General features: G+C 38.3%; 2 pseudogenes; both read left to right on the top strand.

The window, feature by feature from the left end:
• The first annotated feature begins 5,357 nt into the window (after window positions 1–5,357).
• Window positions 5,358–5,678, top strand: LOC103727357 (annotated as a pseudogene).
• A 3,683-nt stretch (window positions 5,679–9,361) lies between these two features.
• LOC108490291 lies at window positions 9,362–12,419 on the top strand (annotated as a pseudogene).
• The last annotated feature ends 3,151 nt before the right edge of the window (window positions 12,420–15,570 follow it).

Here is a 15,570-nt window from a genome sequence, read left to right as displayed (position 1 = left end):
AAAACTAACGCATACTAATTTTAATCAGTTGTTACTTTCCTTCCCTTCACATGTATATGAACATCTGTCAACCATCGAGGACCCTGTTCAGATGCATGGAGAGACAACCCCTGCTGCCTAGTGGACCCTTAAACCAGCCTACCCCCCCACGTCGACCCTGTCCAGCAGGAAGTAGCAAGATGACAACGGTGCCCCCTATCCTATAACACAAAAGGCTGGAATGTTAGGGTTCCAAATAGCAGCTCCCCCCTGTCCCCAACAGGGACCTACAAACTCTGCTGAGAAGCAGCCTGCCTTTCCTCTGACCTCCAAAGATAAGATAAGCAGAGCTCCTCTTATCTTAAGAGGAAAAAGGAAACACTTCCACACCCTAATCCTACCTGCTTCCCCCTCCCTGATTTCTCCCCCAAACATTCCCCCCCTTCCACACCCTAAAGCCCTTCCCTTCCCTTCCCTTCCCTTCCCTGACATCTTTCCCTCCGCCAACATCTTTCCCTTCCCTGAGGGAAAGGTGCCCCGTGCGAAATAAATCTGTATCCCGCTGAGAGTTCCATCTGTGCCTCGGTGCCTTCCTCCATCCACCCACTCGCTCCCGCCCACTCTCTACCTATCAAAAGCTATCCAGCAGGGTTGGTGATTCCAGGTTCATGTCAACTTGACTTCTTTATGTCCTGTGACTCATATATGTGGTGTCTTCAGCAAGAGGGTCTTACCATCAAATTCTGGAGGTGAACCAAAAGAAAAGACAATAGCCTGTAACATTTAGTACCCCACTGATGAACAATTTTAAAAGAGGCAACCTATACCTGACACTGTGAGCTCAGCATTGGGAAGGTATAGGCAGGACAATCAGGAGTTCAAGGTCATCTTCTGCTATATAGCAAGTCCAAGGTCCTCTTAGGCTAAGTGAGATGCTATCTCACAAACTCAAATAAATAAAATCATTTATTTTTAGGAAAAGAAGTTATCCTACTTCACAATAAGCTCAATTTAGAATAATTTTTTATGTAACGTTTGATTCTGTATTTTTCTTTTATATTGAGAATCTTGGGTGCGATTGTATTAATCTTTATCACCACCACATGAACAGTTTTATCAGAAGTGGTCTCAAAGTTACCATGAATAATATATCAACAATTTAGTATATTTATTCTTTAAAATCTATTATATTAGCAATAGTAAGTGAAAATTATGGTTCTGTAAGTTATTCATAATTATAACACTGTGATATTGTGAGTTCTAATAGGACCATAGATGATTATTTTGTATCTATATGTTTTGATTGTTTTCAATAGTCTTTAATATATAGCTGTACACACACATACACACACACACACACACACACACACACACAAGACTTGTTTGAATCTTCTAAAACCCTCAAAGTTCATCATATGCTAATGTGATGGTATTCTGATAAGATGACTGCCGCTGGGACCTTCAGAATAGAATTTTCTAGCTCAACCTCCAACCGCTAGGGAGGGAAATGGGCCTGAAGGTTAAATCTAGTCATCAAAGGCCACTGAGTTACCTCTAAGTAAACCCAAAAGGACTGGGTTCAGGGAACTTCTCCATGGCTGACATTGTGGAGGTTCCTGGAAAGTGATAAAGTCAGAGAGGACATGGAAGCCCTTTATTTCTCTTGGAACTGTCCTTATATCCCATCATGCATTTCTCTCACTTGGTTCTTCACTGGTAGCCTTCATGATACTCTTTGAGATAAACCAGTAAATGGTTTCTACAGCTCAGTGAAACACTCTCATACCTGAAGAGGCATCTAGAGAATCTTGATTTATAGCCATTAGCCCAATGCAGGAAAAGCAACCTTGGGTTTACTTATGGCATCATGAGTGAGGGGCAGTTCAGAGGGACTGAGGCCTCTGCCTGAGGGACCCAGTGCTCTCTCCATAGAGGTAGCATGAGAAGTGGACTGAACTGTGAGCCACTACAGGGCTGGACACAGCTGGGAAGATATCCCCAGGTGCACTTTGATGATGATAAGTGAAACACTGTTGATTGTTGACTAAGAATTAAGAAAAACACTTTGGTTTTATAATCTAAGATGCATGGATAGGTTTAGAATTTGGAATATTTCTTTCAATTTTAATAGATTTTATTTAGAAATTTTAATGTTTACTTCCTCACTCAATAAAACAGCTAGAACTTTATCAGACAGATGCCCCACAGGGAAATTTAATGGGAAAATTTAAAGGAAGTAGGCAGGACATCACAGTGTGACACAGCGGCCACAATGGTATGTCTGCCCAGCCAGCCAGTATAGGACATGTAGGTCAGGAAGAGGAGTTAGGTAGCTCTACCTCTCTATGGCAGCTCTGCAAGAGGAAGTTATGTTGGGTAGAGGTCTGGACCAAGCACACTGAGGACCTGGGCAGGGATCTAGAACTACGAACTGTGTCCAGTGTGGTTGAGGCCTGCCTCTGGTGGAAAGCACAGCTTAGATGTGAATGGCCACATAAAACTGAAAGAGCTTGCTACAGCTTTGAAGGGAACATGGCGTCCTAATCTCTGTCCACTTCCTGTTGATGCAGCTTCCTTGTGAAGATGCCTAATGCTTTGGTTTACCTAGTGTGCCTATCTGTCTTTTATGGAGCTTGTAGTCAGCCACCTACAAGGAGTTAATAGGATGAAGGGGTGTGGGTGAGTGGTCTCAAAAAAAGCAGCTAACTGTAATCTTTCTATTGAATATGCCTCAGATCTGAGCCTACATGGATATTCTAGAAATAGATGACATTTAGATGACATTTACCTACCTCAGTTATCTACCAGTTTTTCAAATGGGCACAATAAATTTTACTGTCATTGGGTTTAAAGGTAAAGTTTCTATGCCCAAGGGCATCTAAAAACACTGTTTATGGCAAATATACTGCCATATTGCAGCCTCCAAGCCCTTTCAAAGACACACCTATAATAAAAGTGGCGATGACTTAATATGTTATGTAAAATGGGGCCTAGAGAGATGGGTCAGCAGTTAACAGTGCATACTGCTGTTGCAGAAGATCCAAACTGAGTTCTCAGTACCTACATCAGGAAGCTCACAGCTGATTATAACTCCAACTCCAGGGAATCCCAAGCCTCTTGCCTCCATGGACACTGCACACACACACACACACACACACACACACAAATAAAATATTAATTCTCTCACTTGAAATGTAAAGTGTTCAAAAATCAGGATTGCTGATCAATGACATTCATATCTTCGTTGTATTTATTGGACATTTGTAGCCTCATAAAGTACCCTGGTATTTTGTCCATATTCTTGGACTGATTTCATAGTACTGAATTCTAAGAAATATTCCTATGTTATGAATAAATGTTGTCTGAAAAAAAAATAAAATCTTAAAAATAAATTTTAAAAATATCACATGAGAGAATGTTTTAATAGATGACACAAGAAAGACAAAGAACCCGTACTCCTCGAAATCTCAGTCTCAGATTTACAATGCTACTTTAGATGAAAAGAAGTACATTTCCATGCCAATATTTGCTAAACAGAGGTCTTCACATCCTTTCCCGTGTGTGAGAGCATCACTCCACAGGGCTTCCCCTGCTCTGTTGCTTTAAACCGTAAGTGTGTCAAGAGTGGTCTGAAATGTGGTAGTGAGACGCACATCTATGGGACACATTTTCTGTGGGTTAAAGTAAGTAGTTGGATCAAAGTCAGCATGTAGATGCTACAGCTGGTCTGGGAGAAAATGGCAATTAAGAGAAGAAAAAAAGAACAGAAAGAGAGAATCACAGACAGGCTTTTTTTAGGTGACAACAACAAACCCAGACTGCTCGAAACTGGTAAATCACTCCAAATGTCTCATTTTTCAGTGAATGCTAAATAATATTCAGTTTTATAACTGGGACGTGGTTATATTGGAGGCCGTATTAGCTTATTTCACAACAAATGTGTATATTTTTATAAATTATATTTGTTATCTTTTTTGCATTTCTTTGTCTCAACAGCAATAGTTAGGATTTTGAAATAAGTCTATTTAAAAATTGTGATATATTTCTTTAGAACGATTTTGTGTCCAAACCAGTCTGGCACATTCCCTTGATCTCTGCAGGCACTCTGTGTAGTGTAGTACCTGGAACCCGAATCGTTACATATTCATTAGAAAATCCCAACCTTATTCATAGAAACACATCCTGTGCTCTGTCAAAGTGAAAATGAGATAAGGTAACAAGAAAAATAAATGTTTTAAAGTACTTCCTCTGGCAAGATTGGTAATTTATAATCACTTTATGGGAGACTTGCCAAATAATAATAGTCTACATTTCTAAGTAATACTATGTCATCTAACTCATGTTAAAATTTAAAAGGAGCACACCACCAAAAATCCCCTCTCAGTTCCAAATAATGAGGGACAAGATAGAGTGAGGGAGAGTGAGAGGAGAGACAGAGAGAGAGAGAGAGAGACAGAGACAGAGACAGAGACAGAGAGACAGAGAGGATCAATACACTCAAAACAGAAGAAAAAAAGAGAAGGAATTAAACTATCAAGGTAAAGAAGGCTGAAGCACAGTATGATTGCCTGGGGTGGGAGTCAAAGTGCAGAAATCTGATTCAACTCAAAGAACCATTGAAATGTGTAGGTAAGGAGTTATTCTGCCTTATTAAGTCATTCTTGGGGCCAGAACGCCCCTGCAATGGGAAAAAGTTTAACATCTGTGGAATTAGCGGACAAGGCCCAGATCTCTTTCTCCAGCCTGCCATCTTCTCAACACCCAAAGTGACAGGAGTTTGCTGTCCAGGGAAGGAACTAGTGTAGCTCTGTCTGGGCTCAGGGACATAATTGACACTGCTGAAAAGACTGATTAGCCATTTGTATGACAAACAGGGTGATTCAGCAAAGTAAAGTTTTGCATTCTAAACGGTGAAAGACTAAACTCAGTTATCCACTTGGATTTCAAGAATTGACTCACATAAGGGGGTGTATATACACCAGTCACCATTAAGGGGGTAATTACAGATTTTTCTACGGGAAAGCTACTCAGTCCGATAGAAATTGTTTCTCCCCCATGATACGATAGCATCCACCATCAGAAAGGTCTGTCCCTGTGCAAATAACTCCCCTATTTCTCCGAGGTCATTTTAAAAATGAATGGACACAGACTATCAACAGACCATCAGTAGTAACTTTAAAATGGAAAGGCTCCAAAGAATAAACACAAAGACACAACTCAAAGAAAACAGTCAAGACAAAGCACCGAAAAATCTTAAAAATCTAAAACTGAGTTTTCCTCAGCTGCCGCCAAGGTGCTCGGTTCTTCCGAGGAAGCTAAGGCCGCGTTGGGGTGGGGCCCTCACTTCACCCATGACTCGCACCTCCTGCAGTCGAAACATGGCCTACTCCCTTCTCATGCAGAAGGACAAGGTCACCATGACCGAGGATAAGATCAGTGCTCTCATTAAAGCAGCTGGCGTCAGTGTTGAACCTTTTTGGCCTGGCTAGTTTGCAAAGGCCCTGGACAATGTCAACACTGGGACCTCCATCTGCAATGCAGAGGCTGATGGACCTGCTCTGGCAGCTGGTGCCTCTCCAGCAGGTGGCCCTGCCCCATCTACTGCTCCTGTTGCCCCAGCTGAGGAGAAGAAAGTAGAAGCAAAGAAAGGAGAATCAGAGGAGCCTGATGATGACATGGGCTTCGGGCTTTTTGACTAAATCTCTTGTTAACATGCTTAATAAAAAGCTGGACCTTTGGTCTGCTAAAAAAAATCTAAAATTGATGTTTACACAGAGAAAATTGGAAAAGAAAATGCAACTTGAAAATTAAGGATGCATTATAAAAAAGAAAAATCTCAAGGAAACTTTGGAATACAAAGTTGAGAAACTGTCTCAAAAATGAAAATAGAAGGTGGGGTATGTTGACATATGCCTTTAAATTCAGCACTCAGGAGACAGAGGCAGGAAGATCTCTCAGTTTCAGGCAAGCCTGGGACTACATAACAGGAGTTCCAGACTAGACAGGGCTATATTTTGATTAGCAATCAATGAATGGAAAATGGCTTTCAATTTAAAATTCTATGATGAGGGTCAGATGGTCTAGTGGGTAAAGGCACTCATTGTAAAGTCTGAGGACCTGAGTTTAATCCCTAGGACCCACATAGTTGACAAATAGAACCAAATTCCATAAATTGTCTTCTGACCTCCACATGCATGCAGTGGTACATACACGTTCATACACACACACAAACACACAAAGTAATAACTGTGAAAAATGTCTATAATCCGCTAAGCTGTCAGTTAATATGAGAGCATCCTCTGAGCTGAGTAAAGTCTTAGAAAGTTCCCTCCTGAGATCTACATCTTGGAAAGCTACTTCACAACTAAACCTTGGTGGGAGGGCATGCAGTTGCTGAATTCAGCGTGAAGACAACTCCCATGCTGATGGTCATCCATTAGCCCAAGAGAGGAGGAAGGCCAGATTGTAGCAGATGAACAGTGAACTCTGGACATGGAGTTCTGTGTCTGTGGTTCCCTTCCCCTCTGACTCAACCTCCCACCTACCTACACATAAACCCTTGAGGTGTTCAAAGCCTAAGATACTTGACTATTCAGAGAATTTAAGTTCTGTCAGAGATAATTTGAAAATCTAAATTCATGTAGCCAATAGCATTGGTCAAATATAAAAGAGGACAATTGCTATCTGTATGACACATGCAGATAGTAAAAGAAGGAAAAGTTGTTGTGCAGTTGTGTGAAATGTGCCATAGTTACTATTTTAAAATGCTACTAAGTCCTCAATACATTTTAATTTGCATCCCTACTCATTCATTTATATGTATCAGGTTTATCATAAACATGAAAATAATGAACATTGATGTAATCAAAATCACAATCTTTATTTGGATGATGAAGGAGGAAAATGATGTATGTGTGTTCCAAAATTTTAGACTATAAGGAAGGAGGGATCTTTAATAGCAGCTGAATACAGTTTCCATGGTCAGAAAATATAATACCACAAAGATTAAACTACAGAAATAGCAATTATATTATTTTAAAATATGGAGCATGATAATTACAGAAATGTGTGTGGAAAGATGGTAAGCACCAGAGAGAGTAGATGTCTGCAGCAAAACAGCAGACAGGACAGCACAGTTGCACACTTGAACTCACAGCGGCTGGTGACTTCATGTGTAAGACTTGCTCAAGATCAAGCCAGCCAAAAATCACAGCATGAATGCAGGAGGGGGCTCATGAAGTCCCACTCCTAGCTGAGGAGCTGTTGGCAGGAGCTGTTGCCTGCTGAAGAAGGGAGGGTCAGTTTTCTTCATCAACACTGGCCCTAGAGGATACCCATGCACACACAAGCAGGACTAAATGGATTCAGAGGGTTTAAACAATGACAGAGACAGAGACATTCAGAAAGACAGAGACACACAGAGAGTCAGAAACAGAAAGAGAGCAAATGAAGTTGGAGGGGAAAAATGGTGGTGGATAGGGAAAGAATTGAAGGGGAAGGACTGGGCAAGTGGGTTGGACCCAGGCATGTTATATGCATATATGAATATTAAATAAACTTTAAAAAAATGGAAGTTGGATGTGGTAACATAAGCCAGTAATCCCAGCATTTAGGAGGCAGAGGCAGGCGAATTGCATGTTCCTAGGCTACCCGGTGAGATAGATCCTGTTTCACACTCAAAACAAAGAAAAAATACAGATCTAAATAAAAACAGAGGAAAAAGTCTGAAACAATTACCTCTCTGTCAGCTAGAATGAAAGGGAGGTGTGCCTGGGACAGATGACAACAGTTTTTAACATAAGAATTAAATAGTAGATAGAAATATCCCATAAAGATTAAATTTGTGGACTTGAACCAAAATAGAGTTCAAATAGTCTCTCTCTCTCTCTCTCTCATTCTCTTTTATATATATATATCCCTCAGGTTATAATTCCATGCTTTTGATACTTAATACCTTTATTCTCCTGTTTGAGAAACTGAGTAATAATAGCACTGCCTCATAGGGATAGTCTACAGATTGAGTTAATAGAAGGAATTATTTAAATAACACCTGGCAGAGTTTCAGTGTTATCAGTAATAGCCACTAACAATTTACCCTGTCATAAAAATAAAAGGAAACCACACCCAGTGTGGTGGCACACACTTTTATTGTCAACACTCAGAAGGTAGAGGTAGGTGCATCTGTGTGACATTGAGACCAGCCTGGTCTACATAGCAAGTTCCAGGTTGCCTGGGGCTATGGAAACCCTGACCAAAAAAACAAACAAACAAACAAACAAACAAACAAACAAAAACCCAAACAAAACACATTGTGTGACACAGAAAAAGTAGTCAGTATACTGGGAGAGTGATTATATTTAAAAATTGAAAATTGATAAATAATTGATAATTGAATAAAGTTGTCTTGAAACTTAAAATACATTTTTATTATCTAATCCATAAAGAACAGTCCATTAATTATGTTTAGTTACGAAAATTAATTTGTGTCCATCATTTCTACCAATGTGTGAACACCTAAGATATGAATGAAAAGGGTGTTTGAAAATAGAAATCTAATTCATGTAAGGAATGAAGCCAGTTAACAGGTTTCAAACTGATAGAGCTGTCAGAAACTTTAATAGTCTGCTAATATTTCTGAGAGAATCTGCACTGTATCACTTTCATGGTAGCATATACTCTCTGTGTTTAGTATTGACAAAAGCCTAAATTTTCAACATGTTTTAATACAACTTTATTCCTTCAATGGAAGTTGATAACTATATTTCTTTCAATTATCAACGCTATTTAAAGAGACACTGCTGAGTGAAGAGGAATCAGGTAATGTTTTGATCATGGTACTCTTATTAATTGTAACATACAGTAAGCCATGTTTGTGTTTTTGTTTGTATTTTCCACACACAATGTAAATAAGAACACCTCCAGATATGCTTTTGGCAGGCACAAAAGCTGTTTATTCAACAGATGATACAGACAATAATGTATGGCTCATAATTAGGGAGGAAGCTGTAACTTAAGTTCTGATGGCTCTCAAACAGTTTGTGTGTAACTAAACTAAGGCTGTTAGTGAATGGCATCTCCAAAACACTTTAAACATGTGGACAGAAAATTGAATTTTTATTATTGTAAATGCACAAGGAAGATTTCTGGAGAAACTAGACAACATACTGCAACCCAGGCTGCGTGGGCGGAGAGGAGTGCTGTTGTATAAATAGAAACCTGCTCTTCCACACATGGGCCAATTCTTTGCTTCAAGTCCTCTTGTAAAACACAGTATGGAAGGACAGGTAATAGGAGAAAGATGAGTAGCTGCACAGAACATACAGTATGCAAGAATGTTGTTGGGGAACACATATATATCCAATTTGCTTACTAATCAGATGATATGTCTAAAAGCTTAAGCCATTTCAATTAATAATTTATGTGGCATAACTAAAATTCAAGCTAGTTCTTGATACTTAAAATTAATTCATTATTTCCAATTATTTTGAGTGCATTATCTATCGTGTTGAGTTATCTTTTCATTTTCAATTAAATTAAGGACTGTAAAATTGACCGTCAAAGTTAGAGATATAAAACCAACCACGCTTTGGTTGATTTTGCTCGTTACACTGCCATGACCTCAATAGCTCGGTTAATACAGTAGTTCATCTTGTCTTTCCAAGACCCCCAAGATGTGTCTGAAACCACCAATGGTACCAAAGCTACTGCATCATATTTTCCTATGCATACACACCTATAATGATTTTTAATTTATGAATGAGATAAAGTGAAAAATTAACAAACATACCTAACAATAGAATGGAAGAATTATGCCTATAGGCTATGTTATTTAAATCTTATTAATTTTATTTCTGGAACTGTCTACTTGGTATTTTCAAATTATGTTTGGCCATGGGTAACTGAAACCATGAAAAGTGAAATTGTGCATAAGGAGCTTTACAGATGGTCCCTGATTTACAATGGTTCTGTTTATGGTATTTTTGCTTTACAATACAGTGAAAGTTATAGACACTTGGTGGAAACCACGCTTCAGTGTTGAATTTGGATCTTTTCCTGGGCTAGAGTTGTGTGCATTTGCAATGCAAGGCAGTGGCAGGCCAGGAGAGGTAGTTAGCCATGTGACTTCGGAGGCAAACAATTGATACTCCACAGTGGACTGTGCAGATGCTCCTAGACGGTAGGTGTTCTTAATGCATTTTTTACCTCTGATATTTTCAACCTACAATGTCACTCTGTACTCTGAATTGCTCAGATCAGTACATGAAGAAGTCTTTTCTACAAAAGAAGTCTTATTTTCCTCATTTTAAGTCCCAAGTAAGTTTTGTTTTTTGAGACAGGGTCTTACTGTGCAGCGGAGGCTGGCTTTCCACATGTCAGCTGACCATTCTTCATCAGTCTCCAGAATGATGGGGTTTCAGGTGTGCACTACTTTACCCAGCTTGAAATTAGTATTTATTTAGCAGATATTCACTGAAAATTATAATCCTATAGTTTAAAGTAATTACCTCAACATCTATGTAATAAATAATAAAAGACATAAAGTTACCATTATTAAATTGACTTATCATTAGAGTTCCCTTAGACACGAAGCTATTATTATAAATAGTATTTATTGTGAAATTACCAATTCAAAATACTGTGCTGTATACTTTACATGCAACATCTAGTACAATCCTCACAACATCCTATAAAATATATAAGGTTACATCTATTCTCATTATATAAAGAGGAAATAGAGACTTATGATAGGAAGTAATTAAAATTTTTCTTAATTTTCATATAAATCAGAAAAAGATCTAGGTTTATTTAACATAAGTCTATAAATGTTTATATTCTGGGTATACAAAACTCAGAAGTTTTTCTTTGCAATGAACAGGAGTGGGAGTGAATTCAGAGACCAAGGGCTGTTCACTGTGTTTAGAACAGGTGAGGTTTGCATGCTCATCCCTCTACAGACATCCATCTGTATCACCCTCTCTAGGGCTCTGGGAACATCATGAAAGAGTGAGTGCAAAAAATAAGAATTAGAACATAGAGAGACGGGTTCAGAAATGCTGTCTTCAGGGCATGACATAGCCATTGCAAATACCGTCTCACAGCAGCTGCAGGTGCATGCACTGGCTCTGTACAAGATGGGGTTTCAACAGGCAATCATGCGTATGGAAGGGTCTTATGGGTCCCTACTGAGCCCTGCTGTTTCTGGGGGTAGGAACAGTCCTTGTCATTGGGTTCCAATGCGTTGTTCTAAACCTGTGGCCGCATAGAAGGTCCTAGTTAAAAACAGTGCCACCAACAAAACGATATGAATGTGAGAAAGGAAGAGGGAGGAGAGAGGAGGCTAGGACTGGAAGAGAGAGAGAGGACAGGGTGGGAGGGATGGAAGAGAGAGAGAAAAGGGCAGGAGGAGGGTAAACAGAATGCATTTTATCTGTGCATGATATTGTCAAATTTAATCAATAATAAAAAGGAAAGGAAACAAATACAGTGAGGTCTATTTACATTGCATGATTAGGCTAATTCTGAAAATTTTGAAAAGTATTTGAAATCTGTGAAAAAGACACACTGTGAAAAATAAATTTAATGAACCTATGTATATGAGATAACTGAAGGAATGAGATTATCCAAAGAACATAGACTAATCCAATCATCACTCTAAGGTATATAACCTTTAAACACCCTGCCAGTCAGGACAGTGCATAAATAGGGAAATATTTACCATAAGAAAATTCATTAACAACCCCGTCTCTTAAGAATCCTGTGAGCACTCTAATTTTATACTACTGTCCTTTCCTTCCATGACACTCTCCTTGTCTCAACCTACTTAAATCTTTATTCAAAAGTTTTCTTGATAAACTCTAACTTTGCTACATAAAAAATAGAAAAGTATAATTTTTATTTATACTTTTTTAGAGATGAAATAGAAAATGATTAGGTATTATAGAATCCTGAATGCAGTTAAGTATTTAAAAAATATTCATACTGGAGCCGCTCATTCCCATACTAAGTCCAAGAACCACACCAATCTCATAAATGGTACAGAAATGGCATCAAGAAACCACGGTCACCAATATAGGAATCGCTTAAGGGGTCGGCCCCAAGGTCCTGAAGAACATGCTTTTTGCCAAGAAGCACAAGAAGAAGGGCCTGAAGAAGATGCAGGCCAACAACTCAAAGGTCATGAGTGTGTGCACAGAGGCTGTCAAAGCCCTAATGAAGCCCAAGGAGGTTAAGCCCAACATGCCAAGGGTCCCAACAGCAAGCTCCACTGACTTTCTTTTATTACCCACCCCAAGCTTGGGAAATAGATTCGTGGCTACATAGCCAAGCATCACAGGCTCTGCCAAACCAAGGCTGAGGCCAGGGCTGCAGCTCCAGCTAAGATCCAGGCTTTAGCTCAGGCTCCCAAAGGTGCCCAGGCCCCTGTGAAGGCCTGGTGGTAAAGGTCTTTGCCATTGTGAAGACAGATGGATGGGTGTGACCTCCCTCTCCACTGTTTACAGAGGCCTGGTGTCCACTGGTCCACTGTTGTTTTTACAAATAAACTTGAGGGCAAGATAGATGATAGATGATAGATAGATAGATAGATAGATAGATAGATAGATAGATAGATAAATAAATACAAAAATAAATAAATACAAAAATAAATAAATAAAAATATTCATTATGGGACCACTGAGATGGCTCAGTGAATAAAGATACTTGTATTGGTGATTTTAATTTAATGTATAAATGTATAATTGCTATGACATAATAGGAAAAATTGAAAGAAAACTGTTCTGTAGCAAAGCAAAGATTTATGTGCTGTTGATTTTAAGTTGACGTTGACCCAAAATAGATAAAGCTAAGATGTTATTGTACTCTCTTTTGCTACCACTAAAAGTAATTACTTAAAGAGAAACAGCAAGAGATTTTGGTAGTACATTATTTACATATATAATGTTTGTATAAAATATGTAATACATGTTTATATAACGTGTGTATAATAACATAAAGAAGTTATTAGTCCAGAAATAAATATTTAAAAATAGGCAAAATTGTCAGTTGTAAACCCTAACTTATTATCAATTACATTAAATATGAATAAATTAAATATACCAATGAGCAGTTAAACACTGATAAAATGGCTATCCAAAGTGTCCCACAGAAAACAGGTCTTAGAGTTGGAGAGATGGCTCATCCATCAACCCTGAACCTAAGCTCACTACTAGAGCCAACATTAAAAAAAAAAAAAAGCAAGATATGGTAACATAGATTTGCAATCCCAACACTAGAAAGGTGAAGACAGTGAATGCCTGGAGCTCATTGGCCAGCCAGGCCAGCCTTCTTGGTGAGGTCTAAATCAGTGAGAGACTGTCCCAAGAAAGAAAAAGAAAAAGTAGCTGGGGCCTGACAACAGTAAAGGCTGTCCCCTGAATTCTGCATGCACACACTCAAGTGCCTGTGAACCTACACATGTGTACCTAAACATGCGCATATATGCAAACACACAGACACAGACACACACACAATCATAAAAAGAAGACACATTTTAGGTTCAAAGACATATATAGGTTGATAGCTAAAGCCTTTATGTCATGCAAGCAGTAACCAAAAATGAAGTGTAATGAGTAACCCAATGCAAAAGTAAACTAGATTTTTAGAGCAACAGTTGTCACTAGAGACAAAAGCATTATTTCATAATCATTAAAGGGTTAATCTAGAAAAATCAATAATTGTTAACATATGTGACCAATAATACATAAAGGATAGATAGAACTGGAAAAGGAAACAGAAAATCCAATTGTAGGTGGTGGACACTTGAGTAGTCACAGTTCCATACATGGTAAACAACTAGGCAGATGAACCAGATAAACACTATTAACAAAGCAGTCTTAGTAGATATCTGTGCAAAACACCACGACAGCAGCAAATTCTCCAGCATTGATGTGACTTTCAGTGTTTTCAAATAAAACAAACTTCAATAAATGTAAACGAATCGAGAGGCTCCAAATATGTCTGCCAACAACATGAGATGGAACTAAAGTCACTGAGAAAGAAGTTTTAAAAATTAAAAACGGTAGACCCTTCAATAGCCATTGAGTTATAGAAATAATTAAAAGGTAAATCTAAAACATACTTTGGAGATGAATATAGACAAAACTATAGCATATCAAAGTAGTAAAATGTAACAAATGGCATGTTTAGCAGGAAAATTTTAGCTGTAAGGATCTACATCAAAAACAGAAAAGATGAATTTATAATCTGATATTCTGTTTTAAGAAATGGTGAAAGGAAGAATGAACTAATAAAATGTAGAATACACAAATAGTAAAAGACTAAAATAGAAGCAAATAAAATAAAGACAAACAGTCTTAGCTGGGTATAGTGATGAAGGTCTTTAATTCCAGCACTTGGGAGGCAGAGGCAGGCAAATCTCTGTGAGACTGAGGCCAGCCTGATCTACAAAATGAGTTGTAGACCAGCCAGGGCTATAGGAAGACCCTGCCTCAAAAAAGCAAAAACCAGACTACTAAACACCTGGCACCCCTCCACCCAAAAACTTTGCAGTCTTAATCTATTGAACTCATACTTGATTAGTTATCAACAAAGTTACAACTCTTTTACTAGATGAACCAAGAAAACAGGTATAAGGCTAAAATTACTCAAGTCAGAAACAGGGACCATCATGTGTATATGTAAAGCAGACTCTTTTTAGGGCTGCAATATCAAAATTCTAAACTGAATTGAATTTCTAGAGCTAATAGTGAAAATTAATTGAAGTGAACAATTACAATAATTTCGTGGAAGTCAAAAAGAAAATGAAGCATTAACTTATACATTGTACAAGATGTGGGCAGGATTTAGATGATGAACTTTGTATGATGTTAGTGAAAGAAATCCAAGAAGATAAAAATGGACAGGGAGTCAGTGCTCATTGGCTGAAAGACCTGACACAAAATGATTATAGTTCTCTCTAGATGTTTGAGTCAATCCTACCAAAACTCCAATCATGGTTTGAAGACATAGTCAAGATTATTTTGGAGTTTATTGGTAATGACAAAGTATGTACAACAGCAAAATGTATTCCAGATATGTAACTAGGAATTATAAGAAAAAATCACTTTACTCATTAGTAAGGCATACTGTACATGTACTATGAGGAAGACAGTATCATGCTACCAGAGGGGCAGATATAGAAATAAACAAACTGAACAGAATAGAGAAATAGGATGTAAATTCATGCAAGAAGGTCCCAATAAATTTCGGGAAAGTTAAATGAGCAAGTCACTAGAAGTTCACCTTGTTAAGAAACAATATGGGTGCACTAGGTACCCACTCACAAAACAATGAATCTTGATACAAATGTCATATAAGTGAAAAATGAGTCATGGTCTTAAATTAAAAACATAAACACATAAAAGTAATCATCAACCTTACCCAGCTGTGAACCTTGTGAGCTACAGTAATGACTGCCCTGGCAAGATATGCGTACTGGTACAATAGTGACACAAATGTTATAGAAGCAGTCATCTTCTTTCGGATTTAATGTCAACTCCACATGATTGAGCCCATACCTGGCACCATTATCAGGGCCAAGAACCTGTAGCTAGG

The sequence above is a fragment of the Nannospalax galili genome, unplaced genomic scaffold, assembly GCF_000622305.1.
Source record: "Nannospalax galili isolate Female #2095 unplaced genomic scaffold, S.galili_v1.0 scaffold87, whole genome shotgun sequence".
NCBI classification, from domain to species: domain Eukaryota; kingdom Metazoa; phylum Chordata; class Mammalia; order Rodentia; family Spalacidae; genus Nannospalax; species Nannospalax galili.
Note: the sequence above shows the minus strand (reverse complement) of the source record. Positions and strands in the feature narration are given on the sequence as shown.